Source organism: Nicotiana tomentosiformis, chromosome 4 (genome assembly GCF_000390325.3).
Source record: "Nicotiana tomentosiformis chromosome 4, ASM39032v3, whole genome shotgun sequence".
Taxonomy (NCBI): Eukaryota; Viridiplantae; Streptophyta; class Magnoliopsida; order Solanales; family Solanaceae; genus Nicotiana; species Nicotiana tomentosiformis.
Genome location: NC_090815.1, coordinates 2,892,553 through 2,911,522, shown reverse-complemented (window position 1 = coordinate 2,911,522; position 18,970 = coordinate 2,892,553).

Here is an 18,970-nt window from a genome sequence, read left to right as displayed (position 1 = left end):
TTGCTAACACCCTATAGCCTCTCGAAGATAAGTACAGACATCTCCGTACCGATCTACAAGACTCTATTAGGTCTGCTCATAACTTGTGAGACCTATGTGAACCTAGTGCTCTAATACCATGTTGTCACGACCCAATTTCAATTATAGGTCATGATGGCGCCCAACACTTACAGCTAGGCAAGCCAACTAATAAATTAAGCATACATTGATAAAATTTAAAACCAAGAAAATATAAACCTAAGGTCTACCAATGTGTGTGTGCCAAGACCTGGTGTCACAAATGAATGAGCATCTAGTAGATTATACAAAACTCCAAATACTGTCTGAAATGAAATAGACAGAATGTAAATATAAGAAGAGACACTGGTAGCTGCAGAACGGCTCAGAAAGGCAGCTCACCACTATGCCTTGGGATGATGTGGGTATGTGATGATAGCTCCTCCACTAGTACCTGTCTCAGATCCTGCACAAAAAGTGCAACAAGTGTAGTATGAGTACGTAAACAACGTGTACCCAGTAAGTATCAAGCCTAATCTCGAAGTGGTAGAGACGAGATGGCCGACTTTGACACTCACTATGGGTCAATAATAATAACTGAAATAAAACTAGGATATTTAAATCAACATGATTTACAGAATTTATAATAATTTATTTAATCAGTGAAAATAATCAAATTCCTTCAAATGTAACAATTCTCAATATATTAATTAAATTCCTTCAATTCAAATAATTTCTAATTTATCAATTAAATCTCATTTACAGGAGTAACAATTAATTCCTTAACAAGCAAGAATAATAATTCATTAAATTCCAAAAAAAATTTAATTTATTAATTAGCTTCACAAGCTCAAATAAATTGTTAAAGTATCGTGTAATTATTATTATTAAGCACGATTTCTACCGAGGACGTACGACCCGATCCAGAGTGTCGTGTACACTGCCGAGGGACATGCGGCGCGATCCATAGATACATCTATCATGCCGAGGCGTTCGGTCCGCTCCACAAGAAAGGAGGACATTTTCCTATGTGCCTCCGGAAGGAGAATATATTTATTATAAGATAAATTCGGGAGGAGAACAATTTCTTTTAACAATTAATTGATTTAAACAGAAAATCAAGCCTATGAGATTTTCATCCTTTAATATCTTTATCTAATAATTCACAATATATTCATATATATCAATTAATATTAATTAATCAAAGAATACTATTTACACAAGTAATGCATGCTTTGAGTCCTAAACTACCCGAACTTTAGCATTAATAGTAGCTACGCACGGACCCTCGTCACCTCGTGCGTACGTAGCCCCCCACAATTACCAATAATTATTTAATTTTAATCACCTATGAGGTAAATTTTTCACTCACAAGATTAGACAAAAGACTTACCTCGTCTTGCTCCAATTTAATTCACTATAAGGCCTTTTCCACGATTATCCAACTCTGTCTGGCTCAAAGCTAGCCAAAATAATTCGATACAATCACTAAAAATTATAGAAATCAATTTTATAAGAAAATACTACATTTTTAATAAAAATCCCGAAATTAATTAAAAATTTGTTCGTGGGGTCCACGTCTCGGAATCCGGTAAAAGTTACGAAATCCGATAACCCACTAAATTTCGAGTCCAACCATACTAGTTTCACTCAAATCCGACTCCGAAATCTCAAAAATTCGTTTATATGGGATTTCTAAAAATTTCCCAAATTTAAATCTCAAAACACTAATTTATGTTGAAAACAATGATATACTTGTATATGTAGACCAAATCCGAGTTAGAATCACTTACCCCAATATTTTTCTCTTGAAAATCTGTCAAAAGTCGCCTCTGCTCAAGCTCAAGTTCGTCAAAAATGGCAAATGGGACGAATGTCCTCTGTTTTTATAACTTACAGCTCTGTCTAGTTCGATCAAGGAGCTCGATCTCGGGAGCTCGATTTTTGGGAGCTCGATCATGGGGAGCTCGATCTTGGGAGCTGGTCATGGCCTCGATCAGGCCTCGAGCCTGGGACATGGTCATGGCCTCGATTAGGCCTCGAGCCTGGGACATGGTCATGGCCTCGATCAAGTTCGATCTTGGGTCTTGATCCTGGCCCTCGAGCCTTGCCTTCGATCATGGCCCTCGAGCTGGACCTTCGATCGTGGCTTCGATACTGAGCTTCGTACCTGGCTTCGACTCAGGCCTCGATTGTGGGCTCGATATCTGGGTTCGATCTGGGGCTCGATCACAGCCCAGAATATACAGCAGAAGGGAAAATTGCAGCAACTTTTTAAGTCCAACTTTTGATCTGTTAACCATCCGAAACTCACTCTAGGCCCTCGGGACCTCAATCAAATATACCAACAAGTCCTAAAACATCCTACGAACTTAGTCGAACCTCTAAATCACATCAAACAACGCTAAAACCATGAATCATACCCCAATTCAAGCTTAATGAAACTAAGAGTTTTCAACTTCTACATTCGATGTCGGAACCTATCAAATCAACTCCGATTGACCTCAAATTTTACACACAAGTCATAAATTACATAACGGAGCTATGAAATCTTTTGGAACTGGATTCCGACTCCGGTATCAAAAATTCAACTCATCGGTCAAACTTCCAAACTTAAATTCTTGTTTTAGCCATTTCAAGCCTAATTTAACTACGGACTTCCAAATAAAATTTCAAACACGGTCCTAAGTCCAAAATCACCATACGGAGCTGTTGGAATCATCAAAATTCTATTCCGGAGTCGTTTTCTCAAAATGTTGACCGAAGTCGAACGTAGCACTTTAAGGCCCACTTAAGGAACCAAGTGTTCCGGTTTCACCCCAAACACTTCTAAATCCCGAACCAACCATTCCCGCAAGTCATAAATCATTATAAGTACCTATGAAAAGTTTTATTTTAGGGAATGGGGTTCTAAAAGTTAAAATGACCGGTTGGGTCATTACATATATATTGCATTCAATTCACCGTATTCAATTCGATTATATTAAACAAATTTTTTTTTTCAAAACACAGTGATATTCAGCTGTATTAAAAAAATATAGACCTTCAAAATATATAAATACATGCGAAAAAATAATGTATTTATATAAAAATACAATGTATTTGAGTGTATTTGTACATAATACAATGTATTTGTATCATTGTATGTGACTAATTTAGCAAAGAAGAGAAGAAAGTTCGTTGGAGATAGCGCTTTTCGACCAAGCAAAATACTGTATATATTGTATTAAAATTTAAAACTAAAAATGGAGACAAACAAAAATCCGGCCCTCATATCTTCTCTGGCGTAGCCATGGCTAGATTTGTTCGCCTAAGAGGATGAGCCAATAGTGGATGATGACGCCGACGATTCTGACGCCTACGACGATTTTGACGACCGCCACGATGATGATGCCAGCGATTCTGCTGATTTGATAGAGAAGAGAGAGGATTGAGAATCTTGCTGTTAGAGAGAAAAGGAATAGAGAGAGTGAAAGAACATAATTGACTTATTTTATGTCTTAATGATAGATATAAATAAATATATATTTTGCTATAAAATAAAAAAATAACTATAAATAATAATATTTTGAAATTATTTTAGTTTATAATAAATAAGGTGTAATAGTTTACTCAAAAATTTCCAACCAAAATGGTATTTTTGAACAATTGTGTGGCTGCTTCACATTTTCACGTGTAAATAAATATGCACAACGCTTCATGTGACTATTGTCGACCAATGGTCCTATTTCGAGAAGTGGGGCTTTGTCAGTTTTTTTTTTATATTTATATAAGATTAAAGTACAAAATAGAAAACTAATAGAAAAAAGAATTTTATTTAAACAAAAAAAAAAGTAGAGAAAAAGACTGATAGGTGAAATTGATTGGTTGAGATTTGGGAATTGAGATTTTATGGAATGGATAAGTTGTGAGTGAAATATCTCATTGATAATGTAACCAAACGATTAATTATTGTCCTTGGTATATTTCAATTTTTTTTTCGGGGAAACAAAGTAAGCATTAATCAAACCCAACAGTCAATGGTACAAAACCAGATAAAGTCTCTTTGACAATTCAAACAGAAAAATTGTCAAACCAAGAGACTTCAGTAAGCAGTGAGAAAGAAAATTTAGCTAACTTATGGCTACAAGTATTAAATCCTCTACTTAGATACTTAAAAGATACATCAATTAGATGTTGTTGAAGTGCCCAAATATCTTCGCAAACAGTATTAACCTTCCAAACATGCATCTACATAAAGCAACACATTTTCTGAAAAAAGACTTAGTAAAGGTGTGTTAGTAGAAGCATCTTTCATAGCGGTAACATGTTCCTTTGCAATTGTAAATTTATTAAAATTAAAAAATGTTTTAGATAAAACATCATTTTCGCTCCATATCACCGAATTAAAAATATAATCTTTCCTAGCCTTCCAAATCATCCATAAAATAGACACTACCAATTTCAATAAGGTAGTAACTTCCCAGAATCTTTTGGTGTCTAACACTAATTTATACCACCATGTAGCAAAATCAGAGATCGGATGCAAATTTGGCGAACGAATTGGACTCATTTTTCACACATTAATTGATCTAGGACATTTAAAGAACATGTGCTCTAAAGTTTCATGTTCCATGCCACAAATAGGACAGATGTCATCCATAGAGTGAATTCTTTTTGTAATAATATTCTTAACAGGCAATGTATTTAAGAGTTAAGACACACTTCCCTAAGAAATGTTTGAGCTTGTTTTTAATAATTAAAGACCATAAATGGTTCCACAAGAATTTCGGGAACACATAAGAACTACTTTCCGCATAATTAGCCAAATTTCTATCATTTATGAGGAGCAATTTCGCAAGATAATAACCAGAATTCACTTCGTATTCCAAATTGACAGTTTAGTTTCTGAACTTGTTTATATTGAGCTTTTCTGACTCCTGTCAGTAAAAAAATATACTACATAGTTTTGAACATATAAAACAAAACTTACTACTCCTAGTTTATTTTGAATATTTATTTCCAGCACTGATATATTTCATAAAAAATAAACCATTTTTTTGCTCACAAGGAAATAGCAAGTAAGTATGCGGGTATTTTCATAAACAAAAAGAGAGTGGATAATCATATTACAAAAAGGACAGTTCGGTGCACCAAGCCTCCGCTATGTACGAGATTCGGAAAAGAGTCGGACCATAAGGGTGTGACGACCCAGCCGGTCGTTTTGAGTATTACAGCCCCGTTTCCCCATTTACTGCTCAACTTATGCTTTACAGTTGTTTTATGACTTACCGGATTAGTTGGACAGGGTCCGGAAGGATTTCGGAGTGCAATGAGACACTTAGTCTCATAATGGAAAACTTAAGTTGGAAAAAGTTGACCGGATGTCGACCTATGTGCAAACGACCACGGAATTTAATTCTGATGGTTCCAATAGCTCTGTATGGTAATTTTGGACATAAGAGCGTGTCCTAAAAATTATTTGGAGGTCCGTAGTAGAATTAGGCTTGAAATGGCAAAAGTTAAATTTTTGGGAAGTTTGGCCGGGGGATTGACTTTTTGATATCGGGGTCGGAATCTGATTCTAGAAATTAAAATAGGTCTGTAATGTGAAATGTGACTTGTGTGCAAAATTTAAAATCATTCCGGATTGATTTAATGTGTTTCGACACAAGATATAGAATTTGAAAGTTCAAAGTTCATAGATTTTGATTTGAGGTGCGATTCGTCGTTTTGATGTTGTTTGATGTGATTTGAGGCCTCGAGTAGGTCTGTGTTATGTTATGGGACTTATCGGTATAATTGGTTGGGGTCCCGAGTGGCTCGGGTGAGTTTCGGACGAGGTTCGGATTAATTTCGTTGCTTATTGCATTGTTAAGGCTACTGGTTCTGATGTTTTAGCATCTGCGGAAATGGGCTCGCATGTGCGATGGTCGCAGAAGCGAGGGTCTTTGCAGGTGCGGTGCCTGTTGCGCAAAATCGCGACCGCAGGTGCGGTCCTAGGCATCACAGAAGCGATCTGGGCTGGCCAAGCTATTCTCGCAGAAGCGAGTTATTTTCCGCAGAAGCGAGGGTCGCAGGTGCGATCTCTTGTCCGCATCTGCGAAAGTGCTGGGCAGAATCCTTTAAGTTTGAGGGTTCGTGATTTTTCACCATTTTCAGATTTTGGAGAGGAATTCTTCCACGCAACTTGGGGTAAGTGTTCTTGACTTCCTTGTGATTATATTCCATGAATCCATCTTCATTTTTAGCAATTAGTTGATGGATTTAAAGAGGAAATTGGGGGTGTTGGCCTAAAGTTTGTAATATGAATTTTTGAGTTTTGAACATCGATTTGGAGTTGGAATTGAGTGAAATTAGTATGGTTGAACTTGTAATTGGATGGGTTGTCAGATTTTGTGAGTTTCGTCGCATTCCGATACGTTTTGGAATGTAATTTAGGATTTTGTGGGAAAATATTAGTATTTTGATATGAAATAAATTTCTATAATTGCGTGGACTGAATCAAATTTATTGTGGCTAGATTCGAGCAGTTCAAAGGTTGATACGCGCAGAATGGAAATTCCGGAGCATTGTTTAGCTTGCTCGACTTTGGATTCGTCCTGTTCAAGGTAAGTTTAATCTTGGAACTGAGGGTATGAACCCTAAATATACGTATTATGTGAATTGCTTGGAGGTGACGCACATGCTAGGTGACGGGCGTGTGGACGTGCACCATAGAAATTGTGACGTAATTTTTCCGTAAAATTTTGTAGTCAAATAATCTTGGCATTTTCCATGCTGTTTTATGTGTTAAAGAAATTGAGCTGAGAATCATATTAAAAATTATGTTGAGGTTATGTGCCAGTATTATTGGGACCTACAAAGGTCATATTGCTGTGAATTATTTATTTTAAATTAAAAATTTATACTCAGTCATATTCATTACATATCATATCTCAGTCTCGGTTGTTATTTATTGATACATCATATCATCATTTTCGGGATATTTTTATGACATTGTGAGCCCATGAGAGAGAGACTGGAGAGATTGGTGACTGAGGGAGGCCGAGGGCCGGACTATGAGGATATTTTTGGGATCTGGCTACACGCCGCAGCAGACCATGTTGGCTTTATATATTATTATTATTATTATTATTATTATTATTATTATTATTATTATTATTATTATTATTATTATTATTATTATTATTATTATTATTATTATTATTATTATTATTATTATTATTATTATTATTATTATTATTATGTGGATCGGGGATGCCCGCCTGCAGCAGGCCTTATAGGCTTTATATAACACGTGAGTTTTTCGTGCAGCACGTGAGTTGTCCGTACGGATCCAGATATTTATACTATAGCACGTAAGTTGTCCGTGCAACACATGAGTTGTCTGTGCGATTTATAGTGCTTGAGCTGAAAGAGCCCCTCCGGAGTCTGTACACACCCTCGGTAAGCGCAGGTACCTACTGAGTGCGAGTGCCGAGTAATTGGGAGGACTGTGTGACTGTGAGGACTGGGTGATTGGGAGGACTGAGTGATTGGGAGGACTGAGTGAATTGATACTCTGAGAGTATGCATACGGCCTTTATCACTGATTTGCATCGCATTGATATACACACATGACATACAGGCATAGAGATGTATTTTTCTCATGTTGTACGGTATCACGTTATTCATGACTTATCACACACACTGGCTTATGGGCATAATGATACATTTTTCACTGGATATCTAGAAAGAAAATGAAACTTCTTATTTATTGTGGAAATAATTTTTAGAAAAATTACTGTTTTCAACTTACTCATATTTTTGGCAATTTCGGTAAACGATTTGAGTTTTTCACTGATGTACTTGAAAGGCAGGACTATTTTCAGAAATTATGATTCAGCTGAGCATTTTTGTTACACCCCATATTTTTGTACGTGAAAGTACGTCATAAGTAATTTGATGGAAACTCGGAAATGAGGTATTACATTCCGTATTTTCGTATGTTAAAGTTTCGTCGTAAGTTAATCGACGTTCGAAAATGAGATTATTTTAAAATTATAAGCATTATTCTATTTCAAACAAGTGATGAGTAAATTTGTGAAGGTGAGAGGGCAAGCAAATTGAAGAAAATGAATTTCGTCGAAATTTGATATTTTGGGATAAAATACGGCTCAAGCTATAATACTCCGTAGTTATGAAATAATGTCATTCAAGGTACCACATGACCATGATAGTGAGGTGTATAAAGTTTATTAAAAGTGAGTAATATATTTAAGTAATTTAAGATAATTCTTAATTATGTAAATTATTGGTTAATGGATAATTAATTAATAAACTTAGGATAAGACTTAACTCCCCCTAACGTGGCAAGTCTTCCTAAGTTCTCTAATGACTATTAATGAAAGTGAAAAGGTGTCACACCTTAAAGTGACACTAAGCCAATGAGGGGCCCACCTAAAGTTAAGAATAACATCTCAAAAGTGAAAATCATTTCCTACATCTCTTAAAAAAGAGTTCAACAAACTTTCCTTACACAAAAGTAAGTTAAATAATTTCTCTAATATGCATCTGCATATTATATATCATATTAGAAACGCCCAAGCCTTCAACAATTTAAATTAATGTGAGATTTTTCAATATTAAAGGAGTACAGTGTAATCTTTCTCAAGAGAATCGACTCAGGTATGTTAAGGTTATCCCTTATTTCTTTTTGGCATGATCTATACGACACGAATGAAACGAGCAAATGCACAACTTCCATAAATAACTATATTCATAGAAGTATTAGAGATGTCTATGTTCTTGAATTCTCATTTATCTTATTATTCTATCGTCTGTTCATGAGTCTCAAAAAATACGTAAGTTGATAAAGTTTGTTTCATGATATTACACGTTCTCTGAGAAATACAAACATTTCATATTTTCCGTTCTTTAAGAATATGAATTGTGTGAGTGCATGGCCAAACCTTGCAGAGCACTAGATATTCAGCAGTATGCAGGATTTTGTATACATTATGTCAATTTATTATCATTATTTGGGTTGTATGTCATATGTATACTTGAATTGGAGATCGTAGAAATTCTAAAACTCTTTTTCTTGTCTTAAAGAAATATTCATTTTGTAATATTATAAAAGTTAAAGTTAGCAGTTTCAAAATATTTTTCCCAATTTTTTCAAATGATATCTACGTTGTTTTGCTAAAACTTCCCCATATATTATTTTCTATTTATTATTATGGGGAGAATAGTAAGTGAAATATCCAAATGTACGTTTTTTTTATTACCTAGATTCTTGTCCTCCTTGTGTGGGAATAATGGTTAAGGTTAGTCTGGAGTTTGGTGCATTGAAATTCTTAATTAGCTTTACCATATTGCACTTGTAGTAGGCGAGTAATTAATACTTAGCTTATTAGTAACTTACTTAAATTTCAATTGTCAAGCAGTTCGATAATGGTCTTATGACATTCCGAAAGATTTTATTGACGTACTTCTCATGCATTGCATTCATTTATGCATGTACATTGGCACATGACCAAATGGTGTTATATACGCGTATATATGTATAATATATGTATATGGGATATGGGAAAAGGTTACGACGTTATATACACACCACCACCTAATCAACTGGTATACGTTGATGATTTTGCCCACAGTGGCCGAGATGATATGATGGGATAACCTCAGTGGTTTGATGATGTTATGAACACATGTACCTATGCACGACCTGACATTCATACTCATATGATGACACTATGAGTATTTCCTGATGTACAGAGTTATTCAGACTTACATGTCGAGTCTTTTACTCAATGTTTCTCTCATGTCTATTATTTACTGATTTTCATTCCTTACATACTCGGTACATTATTTGTACTGACGTCCCTTTTGCCTAGGGACGCTGTGTTTCATGCCCGCAGGTCCCGATAGACAGGTTGAGAGTCCTCCAAGTAGGCTATCAGCTCAGCGGAAGATGTTGGTGCGCTCCATATGCTCCGAAGTTGCTTATGTGGTCAGTATGATGAGGACATGTATTGATTAGTATGACGGGGCCCCGTCCCGACCTTCATGACATTTATGTACTCTTAGAGGCTTGTAGACATATGTCGTGTACGTGAAAGATTGTATGGCCTTGTCGGCCTATGTTCAGTGTAATTTTGGTCTTACATGCCAGTATATCATATGTGTAAGTTTGCATTCCCTCATGCTTTACTCCGGTTCATTAACCTATGATAGAATGATACGAAAGATACGTTACATTGGTACTCGGTTGAGTAAGGTACCGGGTGCCCATCGCGACCCATCAGTTTGGGTCGTGATAATTTTATATCTAGGTTACTCCTTTTATTACTTGCTTTATGTTGTTATGAATTGTTGTTGCTTATGGGAGTTGAACTCTGATCTTGGTACAAGCTCGTCACTACTTTCAATCTAAGGTTAGGTTTGTTAGTTATTGAGTACATGGGGTCGGTTGTACTCATACTACACTTCTGCACCTTGCGTGTAGATATTGGATGTTGATATTGCTGTACTCGACTGGAGCTGGAATTGAAGATGTACCTGCGTTCTGGTTGTAGCTGCCTCTTGTTCATGGTGGCCTTAGATTTATAAGAATATGTTTATGTACATTTCGAACAGATGATGTATTTATTTCATACCAGTTTTGTAAATTCTAATCTTAGAAACTCATGATTTGTACTACCAGTTCTTGAGAAAATGTGTTGGTTTTATCTATTTTCTTTTTGTTAATTGCCTTATTAATTTAATTGGAATTGGATAGTTGGTAATGTGCCATCACGACTAGTTGGATTTTTGGTCGTGACAAAGGGTTTATTGTGTTGGTATTATTTTATACTTTATAATGCAAAGTCAAAGACTTCTTTGTAGTCCTTTTTCTTTCTTCACTTCTTTGTCTTTTGTGAAAGACAAAGTGTCCCTCATTGGTTGTGGAAAGTCTTTTGCTTCACTTTATAATGAATTACTCTTTGTTGGGCTTGTAAAGAGCTAATAAAAGGGAGTGGTCTCGCGCATATTAGAAGTTGGTCCTGAAAGCAAAACGGGTCGATTTGCCCCCCTGCGCGAGATATACGTGAGGCCAAATCCAAATCTAGTTTTGCTAAAATTATTTCTTCAATTTTTGAGCTTACCAGAATATGTCTAAATTCTTTCTCTTTGAATTGGATTTTGTAACGTCCAATTTATTATTTTGTAACAACCATGATTTAATTTTTGTAACAGCTGTAGTTAATTGGGTAACAACTCTATTTTAATTTCTGTAACAACTACAAATTAATTTCTTCATCTGTAATTGTTCAACGAGTTTGTCTACAAAAGACAGTATTCTTTGTGAATAATTTAACACGCATAAAAAATACATTCATCCACTTTTCTGCTTCAACCGAATTCTGGGCAACTGTTTTGTATAAATTCCAAACTTTCAGTCACGAGTGCACGTGTTTGGAGGTGTTGTGGAACTTTGGGGAACGACCGATCTTAACGATTTGTATCTAGTCGGGCCAAAATCACTTTCAAGGCAGTGACTTGCCACGACATAATATTTTTGATAAATTGTTCTTGTTTCCTTCTTGTTCTTAGTCAATATTATCTACTCATTTTTTCCTAGAGATAATGCATAAAATCATTCCCGACCTATGACCATATTACCAACTACACACCCTTTTTTTCGAGGGTCTTATTTCCCCCCTGAACTATTTTAAAGTGTAATAAATACCACCCTAAGTGCTGACGTGGCATAGAGAGTGTGCACACTCTCTTTAAGGTACAAGTGTCATCTTTTGATTTTATGCATAATTAATTAACAGGTACAAGTGTCATCTTTTGATTGGACATTGCATAATTAATTACATCTAATTAATTAGTCTCCTTCGACTTCTAAACCTCTTCACGCATGAACAAGGAGGGCATCGTTTCAACGGCAAAATGCCGGAGCGAAATCCAATACAACGCAAAATCAACCCAAAAATCAAAAGCAGATATGTTTAATAACAGAAACAAAGCTACAACTAGAGGGAGCAATGAGCGTGATTTGGTAAGAACCACGAACAGTCAAAACGGTCAACAACAATGGAGTTTCGCTGGAGCAAGGGTCTTCGTCGGAGTTTCGTTCTCCGGCCAGATCTGACAATATGAAACAAGTATTATATAAAACCCATCAAACGAGGCTTTTGCCTTTTGGCCGGATATGATAATGAAGGTCTGCAAATAGGAAAATAAGGAAGAAGGAGAAAACGGTGAAAAAAGGTTTTTAAGTAAGAAATACACATTTTTTGCGCGTGTATTTCACCACTTTGCACACATCTGGTTGTAGCTTTTTAAGGGGTAATTTTTTTTATTTTAAAATAGTTCGGGGGAGGGGGGAAGGGGGAGGGGAGTAATAGGACCCCCGAAAAGAAAAGGTGTGTAGTTGGTAATATGGTCATATGTCGGGGAGGATTTTATGCATTATCCCTTTTTCTTACATATTGTACGCAGCCTTACCCTACATTTCTACAAAAGACTGCTTGCACGGCTCGTGCCTATGACCTCCTGGTCATATGACAGCAATTTTACCAGTTACGCCAAGACTCCCTCTTAAAATGCTTTCAAAAAATTTAGTGTACGACCATGCTAACTAGGGATATAGTGTTACAATCCTCGAAGATCGGTCAGTTGAACACACTTCGCTAGATTAACAATTCGATTTGTTTATGTATATGCGTGGCTTATGGTGGAAAATGCATATTATTTGATCCATGTACCGAAGCAATGTACATAAAGTTAATTATGGTTAATTGATACAGTCAAACCTCTCTATAACAATCTCGTGTGTTTCAAATATTTTTGGATGTTATAGCGAAATGTTGTTATATAGAACATATATTATAACATAACATGAAAATTGGTTCCAGAAAAGCTTGAATTTTATAGTGAAGTGTTATTATATAGGAATAATGTTAAAGAGATGACTGATTGTATGTATTCTTATCTCAATTTGTGCCTTTTGTGATTCGAGTAAGACCCTATTCGCATAAGATGCTTTCTTGAAACCTAATTTATGGATATGTATTAGATAAATACATTAAATAACGATAATATGAAGACAGATTGTAGATTTAGTAAAGGTTTAAAAGAAATATAAGAAAATTAATATTTGTTCATATGTACTTTAAAATTTTATTCGTATCGGATGTTTGCGCTATATAATAAGCAAATATTTTACTTATATAAAACATTATCTAAAGTGGGGTTTCAGTCTGCCAAGCAGCTCGTGATTGTCACGAGGTAAGATACTTTAAATGAACTCCTTTAAATAAATAAATTAAAGTCAGTTGATTCTTTGATCTAATTAATTATAGAATCTGCTGGCTATGATCTATCACTTTCCCAATTATACTTTTTAAAAAAATAATTCTTAAGTTGCATTTTAAATTGATGAAATGCCCAACAAGTTGGAAAACTCGCACTCAATTCCATTCACCTAATCTTCCCATTATCACTTCATTTAAGGCCCCGTTTGTCCAAGAAAAAAATTTCTTTTTGTAAAAAAAATTCAAAATGTGTTTGTTCATCAAATTTTATAATTTTTTAGAAAATTTTCGAAAACGAGTTTTTTTTAAATCAAAATTTTTAGAAAAACTTGTTTTCCCACTCACAAAACTGCAATATCTTTTCAAATGAAATGCATGTTCAAACATAATTTCAAATTTTAAATATTATTTTTTAATTTAACTCTAATTTTTTTTTTTTAAAAGTATAATTTTTATGTCCAAACACTTACTTAATCACCTTAATACAAGAAAATCCTTTCCTTACATTTTTATTCTACTTTTCTTTTATATTGGCTAAGAAGCAAGAAAATACCATTGAAAAAACAAAGGTATATATGTACTGTTATTTATTGATTAGTTCGAATTTGTATCAAGTATTGACTATTAAAAGAGGAAACATTTTCTTTCAGAATTGTGACTCGAATCAAAAACTTTAAAAAAGTATAAAAAAATCATACTTATTCCATCGCAACTCTCGACAATAACTAAATGCGAAACCCAGACCAAAACGAAGATTATCTGCCGGTGTCTGATTTCTGTTTGACTTTTGCAATGCATCCCGTCAGAGAAGATGCTTCGCCGGCATTTGATCATTTTTTTTACATCACTCCTTTGACAAAAAGAAGCCATAGGATATCTCATGCACAGTTGAGGCTCACCTCCGCCACACACAGATATAATTCTTTCTAGTGTTAATTTAACTATTATTATTTTTTCATTCACAAAGACAATACACTGAGAAACAATCTTCTTCGTGATACAGACAATTAGTGCACGACACACTCACATAAATCTCCATTCACAAAGAAAAATGAGAGTTACTGTAAGATTAAGAGAAACACTGAGTGTAATAAGTATAATTGTGTATTCTCTTTCTCATACTATATAATTAAACTAATACGAAAAAAAAGGAAGTAAATACCTGAGAGAAGGAATAATAATTGTACCAAAAATAAAGATGTGGAAGGAAGGGTTGGGAACAAGGGAGGGGACGACATGGGGTTTGGGAAAAAATCAATCCTTTTACTAATTGTCAGGGCCGGCTCTAACGGTGTATGGGGTAAGGCAATTGCCTTAGCCCCCAATTTTGGGGCCCTATTTTTTAGGAATAATATATATTTTATAGGTTTATAGGTTTTTCTTTTTTTTCAAAAAAAATAAAAAAAATATATATATATAGTCCTTTTGTACTTTTTATATAAAAAGAAAGAAAATATTTTATATATATTAATAAAGTAAAGTTTAAAATAGTAGAAAAATAGTTGTCACTTTAATTTGATTTGACAACTCTACTTTTTACTCTTCTTCCCAAGTAATCCCAATCCAACGTTTCAATTTCATTTCGTTCTTCATATTTCAGAAGACATATCTTCTTCATTCCTCTTTATTCATGCTCATCTTCTTAGTTATTTCTATTAGATTTTTTTCTTTCTCCAAAACTCTAACAAGCCAACTAGATATTTTGGAATCAAAGTCTTCAAACCTCTTGAATCAGTCAGTCATTGGGTAATATCATTCTAACTTTCTCTAGTGTTATTTTCATTTGTTATTTATTATTTTATTAATTTTACTCTATACATATTGTTTATTTAAAAAAAATAAATATAAATATGCATCCGGTTATTCAAAACCATCTTGGCACCAATAGCTAGATTCTAGAAGAATAAATTTTAAATAAAAATATATACTATAACATTTCTATAAATACTTAGGCCCCATATTAAACTTTCGCCTTAGGCCTCACGTGCGCTTGAGCCGTCCCTGTTAATTGTATGTATATTTTTTTTCTTACACCCAATTACATGTGGCATTCAATAATTGGATCACTGAAGCAAGTGTATTTCACGCATTTGGTCTTATGAACACGGGTATTCATAAGACACACTTCTGTCAAGTAGAAGTGTCTATCTGGTCGCTAGCTAAGTTAGAGTGTCGAACTTACCAAACGTGTCAAGTTTAAGGGGCTATCAGTATTTGGCCTTTATTATTTATTTATTTATTTAAAGATACTTTTTTTGAGTCCATAAAGTATGACAGCACCATAAACAATTTTCCCTGAGTTGGAATTATCCCTTTTCCTTTTTCTTTTTAGCATATCTGTTTTTTTTTCTGGGATAAATTTATTAATTCACATACTTTAGTTCCCTTTATATGATAATTTATATTACATAATAATTTTTTTTAGGTCTTTTCCAATTAATAAAAATACTGGAACCACAAGAAAATACTTGGCAATTGGTGGCCTTTTTGTGGTATTATTGCTATAGAGCTATTAAAAAATAGTTTAAAAAGAACCTTTTTTTTTTCTTTCGTTATGTTGGAATTTTCCTTTATTTTAGCACCTTTCTTTTCTCTCTAAGCACATAATTGCAAACTTTACTAGTTCCACCATATGTATTTATTTTACTTAATGGAAATAATTTTATTATAGGATAAAATGCAATGAAAGTATGCTTTAGTGGGTTTCATTGTCATGTTTAATTGTAATTCATATACTTAATTATATCGTTGACGTATAATTAAGAAAAAATATTCTCACCTTTTAGAATTCTGTTTTAAGAAAGGTCATAGTAGGAATGATGTTATATAATATATAGAAAAGAAAAAAAAAACGAAAACTAGAATTACACGGAACAGAAAAAAATAAATAATGCAACATATATTGATAAATTTATTACTGGTAAGATGCCATAAGAGGTTATTAATATTTAACAAAATCTTTTGAAACTATAAAAAAAATATAACACTTATAGAAAAGCTCAAAAGTATTAAAGTATCCTTTATAGTAAGAACTCAGAAATTGTTGAAATGTGATTAATATACACAAAAAACTTATTTCTGATGAAAGGAAAATGAATTTTAATTATTAATAATAAGCAACTTTTTCCTGGTGAAACAAGCAAAAGATTTCATCCCCTTTTTTAATTTTTGCCAATGTCAAATATAACTTTTTATATGTTTATTACTCAAACTGCACTCTTTATTCGTCATACAAAAGACTTTGACTAAATAAATTCATAAAGTATTTTGTAAACTACTTTTAATTATGGCCAAATACATAGGAAGCCCTTAACCTTGACCGTAAATTTCACTTAAACATCTTAATTAAATCTTAACTAACTTTTGTACCTATTGAACAATTAAAAAGTGAGCAAAAAGTATTTCTATTAGACACACTTTTCATAGTCTTTAAAAATTCAAAAGCGCGTGTTCTCAATTGCTTATGACATAGAAGAAACACCTGTGCGGTATCGACACGTGCCTTTAAGCCCTTCAGATTTTTGTTTTCACCTTTGGGATAATGATAATTCCCCCTCATCTTCTTTTTTCTATTTCATTTTTGGTGATCTCCTTCTTTGTTCTTCATTTTTCTTGTACTTTTTCACTTTAGTTTTGTTCGTTTATCCTTCTTATTTTTCTTTACTCTTCCATTTTGTTTTTCTTTTTCCTTCTAAATTTTATGTGTAAATACCTTATCTCTCTGCTTCCTCTCCTTTTCTTCTTAAATTTACTCCACACCAAAAATATTTGGTACGCGTTTCTTGATCATTTTATTTAATCACTCAACACCACTGACAATTAGGTTATGTTTCTTTTAATTCAAGTAGAAGAAAATGAAAAGTGAGGAAAGTGAAATTGTCTTCTCCGTTTGTTTACGTGCATTTTCTGCTTTTAGATGCAATAATAAGCAGAAGCGGAGCTGGGTTCGGCCGAACCCGCTGACTACACTCTAGCTTCGCCCCCATAATAAGAGAGTATATAAAATGAGAAAAATAAAGAATAAAGTGAATTGTTTATGCTAGCTTCTTTAGTATTCGAAGTCTTTATGAAGAAGGAAAGTTTGAATTTTTTTGGTGAAATGGTATGTGGGTATTGAATATTTTGTAGGAAGATTCTTGTTTATGCCATTTTTATGTCCTCTGGCAAATGAGCTTCCCAGTGGGTTTTGACAAATCTATGTTTCAGATGAAAACACGTAATTTGCCACATCAACATTGTGTGTCTAATAGGAATAATTTTTGCGTACTTCAAGTGTTCATGTAACGACCCGACTTGTCGTTTTAAGAATTAGCAACTCGTTCAACGACTTAAGGTCATAAGCAACTTTGTGATGTGTATTATGACTTGCGTGTGTGGTCGGGTTTGATTTTCGGATGATTCAGGATTAAATTGAAAGAACAATTCTCATTTTTGAAGTTTAAATGAAAAGAGTTGACCAGAGTTGGACTTTTGAGTAAACGACCCCGGAATAGAGTTTTGATTATTCCAATAGCTTCGTATGGTGATTTTGAACTTAGGAGTGTGTCCGAAAAATTATTTAGAAGCCCGTAGTTAAATTAGGCTTGAAATGGTGAAAATAGGAAGTTTAAGTTGGAAGTTTGACCGGGGAGTTGAATTTGTGATATCGGGGTTGGAATCTAGTTCTGAAAATATTTATAGGCCCGTTATGTCATTTATGACTTGTGTGTAAAATTTGAGGTCAATCGGACTTGATTTGATAGGTTTCGACGTCGAATGAAGAAGTTAAAATTTTTTAGTTTCATTAAGCTTGAATTAAGGTATGATTCGTGGTTTTAGCGTTATTTGATGTGATTTGAGATTTTGACTAAGTTCGTAATATGTTTTGAGACTTGTTGGTATATTCGGACGGGGTCCCGAGTGGCTCGGGTGAGTTTCGGGATGGTTTCGGACCATTTTTAGGCCATTTTTAGTTGCTGGTTTTTGGTCTCAGAGGTATGCATCGCGATCGCGGACAAACGGTTGCGATCTCGAAGAGCAATTTTGATATTTGGACACCGTGAATAGCGATCGCGGAAGCCTTTTCGCGATCGCATAGAGAAAAATCCTGCTGCACTAACCCAATTTTGGAAGCTTATATCTCGCAATCTATAAGGAATTTAGAGATGATCTAAAAATAAAAGTTGTAGCCCGTTGTGTCTAGTTTTTAGAAAATTAAACCATTTGGCATTTGGAATTGTGTACAAAAAGTTATGATTGATATACTACAGACTATCTGGGAAGAGTTTGGAAATCGCTAAGAAGAAATTTATGTTGCACAAGGCTAATTTTGAAAGTTTATATAATGCAATATATAAGGAACTGGAGATAAGAAATATAAAAGTTGTAACCCTTGGTGTCAAGTTTTTAGAAAGTTAAACCATTTGCAATTTAGAGTTTTGTACAAAATGTTATGACCATTATACTAGAGGCTTTCTGGAAGAGCTGGGCATTTGTTTTTAGCGATTACGAAGCATTTTCTGCATTCGTGAAAGGCAATTTTTGGGCTGAGAAAAGTTGTTCTTCACGATCGCGATGCATTTTCCACGATCGCGAAGAGTAAATACCTGGGCAGTAGCTATATTTCGAGGTTTCAGCCATTTTTAACATATTTGGAGCTTTGGAGCTTGGATTGAAGCGATGTTTTAGGCGATTTTTACCATATGGATTGGGGTAAGTGT